Source organism: Puma concolor, chromosome C2, assembly GCF_028749965.1.
Source record: "Puma concolor isolate L17-30 chromosome C2, mPumCon1.1.hap2, whole genome shotgun sequence".
NCBI classification, from domain to species: domain Eukaryota; kingdom Metazoa; phylum Chordata; class Mammalia; order Carnivora; family Felidae; genus Puma; species Puma concolor.
The window spans coordinates 48,478,784-48,484,893 of record NC_141675.1 but is presented as its reverse complement, the minus strand read 5'-3'; the positions used below and the strand labels follow the sequence as shown (position 1 = coordinate 48,484,893).

Sequence of the window (6,110 nt, the reverse complement as noted above, 5' to 3'; positions counted from 1 at the left end):
TTTGCCCTCATTCTCACAGGAAAAATATTGAGGGAACTATACTTAGAAACTGAAATAACAAGTATTCTAGAATTATACATCCATATATTCAAAAAAGTATTTATTGAGATAAAACTATTGCCAGGCTCTGCTTTACGCAATGGAGAAGGCAGCAACAAACAAAAATGGTAAGTCCCCGCCCTCTGGAAGCTTAGATTTTAGTCATGGGGACAAAAATCAATTTATACATGAGGGTCAATGGTCTGAAGAAAAACAAGGCAGGGTAAAAGAACAAGGAGTGACTGGGGGCAGGTGTTGTTTTAGATATGACTGTCAAGAGGGACTCACTGGAAATGGAGTACCTGCACAAGGTACCTGATGCTATGGAAGAACCTGGGCTTTGCCATTAGCCAGACCTGAAGTTGACATGCAGCTCCTGTACTAATTAACTGTGTCACTGATCTTAGCTAAGTTACCTTATTTTTCTGATCTTGATTCCTTTGACAGAAAAATAATAATTATAATATAAATGCCATGGGTATGTTAGAGGGTTAATAGTTAAACACTTAAAGGGATCAGCACTATATTTGGCAATGGAAGTTGTAAGTAGTTGGCAGTTGACATTACAAGCGTGAAAACCAAGGAATGGCCTAGGGGACCTGGGATCAGGTATTACTCCTACTCTCAAGTGGGATTGGGAGTGGCTGTAGTCCATCAGAGGAGTTTATACTGGTCTTCCAAAGAGTTTTTTGTGGGGGGTGGGAGTGAGGGCACAGGCAATCAGAAAAGCAAAACACTTACTACATGGAGAGGAGAATAGGACATGGCAGTCAAGATACTGGGCATCTGAGTCATGTAGCTCCTGAAGCAACTCAAGAACCACCGGTAAGAGGAAGGAAGCTCAAATGGGCCAAGTGAATGAGTACCTGCTTCCATGGGCCTAGGCTGCCCTTTATTGGCCTATTCTACATGGATTCTTTAATAAACATCCTCCTTCTCTAGCCTCAGACATCACTGTTCTAATTTGTCTCATTCTTCTAAAGACACAGACTCCTAGAATGAAAATGGCAACTAGTTGGAGTCAGAAGACCCGGATTCGTGTCGTAATTTCAAAATTATCTTAGTTTTGGGGTGCCTAGGTGACTCAATCAGTTAAGCAACTGACTTCAGCTCAGGTCATGATCTCACAGTTTGTGAGTTCAAGCCCTGCGTCGGGCTCTGTGCAGACAGCTCGGAGCCTGGAGCCTGCTTTGGATTCTGTGTCTCCCTCTCTCTCTGCCCCTCCCCTGCTTACACATACACACTCACTCTCCCTCAAAAATGAGTAAATATTAAAAAGCATTTTAAATTACCTTAGCTTTTTATCTCTAAAATTACTTTATGCAACTCTATCAAGAATTAAATGACAAAATGTATATTGAGAAACTTGTAAACTGAAAAAGCCCTATTCAAACATCTTTAGCCCCCACTCCAAAGAAGAAAATTTCATTCACTTATCTATTCATTCACTCATGTTCTCACTCACTAAACACTAATTGACTTGTGTAAGACATGATTCTTACTTTTAAGATCTTTTAAGTAGGGAGAAAAACCCTGACAACATCTTTTATGGTAAGAGAAAAAGAAGACATGCTATGAGTGTGACTTGATTAGATTATGAACATTCTTTCCTCATATTCTCCATCATTTATGCACAAACGTGTTCCTTCCCCTCACCACTCCCCCAGTCCCATGTGGTGTGTATGTACCATGGAATATTACTTGGCAATCAAAAAGAATGAAATCTTGCCATTTGCAACAGTGTGGATGTAACTAGAGTGTATTATGTTAAGTAAAATAAGGCAGTCAGAGAAAGACAAATATATGATTTAACTCATATGTGGAATTTAAGACACCAAACAGATGAACGTAGGGGAAGGGAAGATAAAATAAAATAAGATAAAAACAGAGAGGGAGGTAAACCATAAGATACTCTTTTTTTTTTTTTTTAATTTTTTTTTTCAACGTTTTTTATTTATTTTTGGGACAGAGAGAGACAGAACATGAACGGGGGAGGGGCAGAGAGAGAGGGAGACACAGAATCGGAAACAGGCTCCAGGCTCTGAGCCATCAGCCCAGAGCCCGATGCGGGGCTCGAACTCACGGACCGCGAGATCGTGACCTGGCTGAAGTCGGACGCTTAACCGACTGCGCCACCCAGGCGCCCCTAAGATACTCTTTTTTATTTATTTTTAATGTTTATTTTTGAGACAGAGACAGAGCATGAACGGGGGAGGGTCAGAGAGAGAGGGAGACACAGAATCGGAAACAGGCTCCAGGCTCTGAGCTGTCAGCACAGAGCTTGACGTGGGGCTTGAACTCACAGACCGCAAGATCATGACCTGAGCCGAAGTCAGACGCTTAACCAACTGAGCCACCCAGGCACCCCATAAGAGACTCTTAAAAACAGAACAAACTGAGAGTTGCTGGAGGGGAAGTGGATGAGGGTGGGCTAGATGGGTGATGGGAATTAAGGAGGACACTTGTTGGGATGAGCACTGGGGGTTATATGTAAGTGATGAATCACTAAAATCTACTCCTGAAACCATTATTACACTATAAATAACTAACTTGAATTTAAAAAAAAAAGAAAAGAACAAGCAAACTTGCAGACTCAGTTTTTTTCTTTTCTTCTTTCAGAGACTAGGGAGGAATTCTGAACCTGGAAAAATGGAAAGAGAAATGAAAAGGGTGGAGTTGGAAGGACAGGGAGAACTTCTGGCCCCTTGTTATCCTCATGGAACAACCACCTGGCTATGGTTCTAGACTCTTGTCTGTTCCTGGGCAGAGGGCGGGGATGTGGATACTGTGTGCAGGAATAGAGGCAGAAAGGGGGATCAAGACTCCTTGAACAGCCAGTAAACAAACCATCACTTCCACATATAATTCACAATGTTATCTTTTCTTTAACCTAAGAAATATTTGCAAAGGCTTTTATGTTACTTCTACCTAAATGTGTGTGTGTGTGTGTGTGTGTGTGTGTGTGTGTGTGTGTGTGTGTCTGTGTCTGTGTGTCTGTGTACATTATTTTAAAGGTAGATACTCTAAAAATAAAAAAAAAATTAGTTTAATACTCTAAAGTATTTTAGATACTCTAAAAATAAAGTTTTAGTTTAAAATTTGGTTTATTTTCAAGGGTTCTTTCACCCGCTGCAAGACCTAACATCTAACAGGAATGATTATTTACACTTTTTGTTTTTGGTATTTACTAAGATTATTACAATTTATATAAGCCACAAACTTAGGCAATAAAGTATCAGTTAAATAATGTCAACAACTAGAAAATACAGTTACTACAAAGGCACTCAGTTAACATTCATACACATCATTGCCTCTGTGTGAATTAAACCCAAACAATAAGTATTCTTGTTAATCTGTCTTCTGAACATCTCCCACACTTCCAGGTACTTGATGGATATTCACATTTGGGAAAAACATTTCATTTGTTTTAAATTGAATTTCTCTTCCAAAATGTGACCCTTATTCTGAACTTTCTCAGAAAATCTTGGAATTATTATTTAAATTTTTTTTAAATGTTTATTTATCCTTGAGGGAGAGAGAGCCAGAGCGTGAGTGGGGGAGGGCAGAGAGAGAGAGAGAGAGAGAGAGAGAGAGAGACAGACAGACAGACAGACAGACAGAATCCGAAGCAGGCTCCAGGCTCTGAGCTGTCAGCACAGAGCCCTATGCGGGGCTCGAACCCACCAACCGTGAGATCATGACCTGAGCCGATGTCGGACACTCAACCAACTGAGCCACCCAGGCACCCCTGGAGTTATTTTTAATTAGTCTCTTTCCCTTTAATCCATGACCAGAATCCTCATCTAATTCTACCTGCAATACTCCATGTTATAGGAGTCCTTTCCAAGCCTCTGATATCATGGGGCTGTGGCATTACTCATCTCTCTTGGGAAGAATATGGTATTAATAGGTTGTGACTAATAACCAAGTTGCAGAAAGACCCCTGTGCCCTTTTCCCATTCATTTCTCACAAGATAAATTATACATACTGTAACAAGGAGAGAAGACAAATTACACATATTGCAGATTCCTGTGAGAAATCCCTCTTTGCCTAGCCAATTATGTATATTTGCTACTTGAAGTTTATTCTAGAGAATAGAAGAAAGTCTTGTCTTTTGGCACCCAAATGAGGTTAAGGATGTTGTGATTTGATGTCAGCATTGAACATGCCTCACATGAATTAAGAACTATAATTGGATGTCACTTGAGGCCTTGGTTTCTGCTCCAGGAAAGGTAATAAAACAAGTTAGAACCTATTATCCCATTCAAATCATTGCTTGGTAATTGTCCTCAAGCCTGTCTGTGGGCTGTAGGCAAAGCTGTCTTTATGTGTTTGCCCAAGGACCAAGTAAGCTAGGTAAGGTTAGGTGTCCAAGCCACATGGACTTTGAAAAAATGTTACCTTGCCAGAGGACTGTAAAGAGTGCATGTAATATCTGGTTATTGCTTAGGGTTTTCTTGATGCAGTAATGAAGGAGTAAAACAATCCTCTTTATGTCCTAAAACTTTTCTCCCATTGTATTGGAACTAAACCCAAGCAAGACCTGGTGAGACAAATGTCAGTCTCTAATTGCTGTAGGTCTGAAACATTAAAAGAATCATCATCTACCATGTGAATGCATATATGGGCATGAAAGCACTACATGTAGAAGTGTCACAACAGTGCTGTTCTCAGCCCTGAACTGCTTGTCCGATGTCTTCATGGGGAGACATCTAAATCTTAACATAGATAATTTGAAGGTTTTTGATAGTATTATTAATTGCTAATGTCAATTTTATCATATTGTCTTGATAGATATTTTCTTTTTAATGTTTATTCATTTTTGAGAGAGAGAGAGAGAGAGAGAGAGAGAGAGAGAGAGAGAGGAATCTGAAGCAGGCTCCAGGCTCTGAGGTGTCAGCACAGAGCCCCACACGGGGCTCAAACTCATAGACCATGAGATCATGACCCCAGCAGAAGTTGGATGCTTAACCAACTGAGCCACCCAGGTGTTGCTCTTGATAGATATTTCTAATATTTATTTTTTATGTGAGTATAGTTGCCACATTGTTTGATGCATAGGCTAATGACTGCTACATGATTATGTCTTGTATCATAACATATTGTCTCTCTGTCCTAGTTATTTTTTTATCCTTATATTTCATCTTGACTAATATTATATGCCACTCCTGATTCTTTATTCAAATTTCTTAGCATCTCTTTGATCATCCCTATATTTTCTAACTCTGTTTATCACATTAAGTATGTTTGTTGTACATAACAGTTTTTTTTTTTTTTAAACCAAATTTGACATCTTGTCTCTCCGTAAGAGACTTGAATTAATTTGTGTTTAGGGTATAAAGTAGTATACTTGATGTTACTCCTTTAATGTTTCTTGGTAATGTAATTTATTTTAATTTGTTTTTTTCTTTATACTTTTCCATTTATTTATTTATTTTTAATTTTTAGTATTTACTGTTTATTTTTGAGAGATACAGAGAGACAGAGCACAAGTGAGGGAGGGGCAGAAAGAGAAGGAGACATAGAATTGAAGCAGGCTCCAGGCTCTGAGCTGTCAGCACAGAGCCCGATGCAGGGCTCGAACCCATGAACTGTGAGATCATGATGTGAGCCAAAGGAAGACACTTAACTGACTGAACCACCCAGGCACCCCAAATACTTTTCCTTTTAGAAGTGAGTTTTTTTTTAATTTTTGCAATACTTCACAAATATGACCCAGCCATGTGAAGGGGTCATGCTAATCTTTGCATTATTCCAATTTTGATATAGAAACTACAAGAGGTTGCATGGGTCAAGTGTGTTTTAGTTCCCTTTTGAGAAACTAAATTCTTGATCTCTCTTTCCAGAGCTTCTAGAATGATCTCTCTTTCCTGATCTTCTCCTTAAGCCAGATCCTGAGAGGCAACTGTCGTTCCTATTTTTTCTCATAGCCACTTCCAGTCTTTCAGTAAGTCCTGTTCTTTTTGTCTAAAATACCTGGCCACTTCTCCATGTTATCATAGTTACCCCTCCAGTCCAAGCAACTGTCACTTTTCCTTTATTTAAAAAAAAATTTTAACGTTTATTTATT

General features: G+C 39.2%; 1 pseudogene; it reads right to left on the bottom strand.

Annotated features, from left to right (window-relative positions):
- Positions 1–5,726: 5,726 nt before the first annotated feature.
- On the bottom strand, positions 5,727–5,824 carry LOC112850578 (U6 spliceosomal RNA; annotated as a pseudogene).
- Between the last annotated feature and the right edge of the window lie 286 nt (positions 5,825–6,110).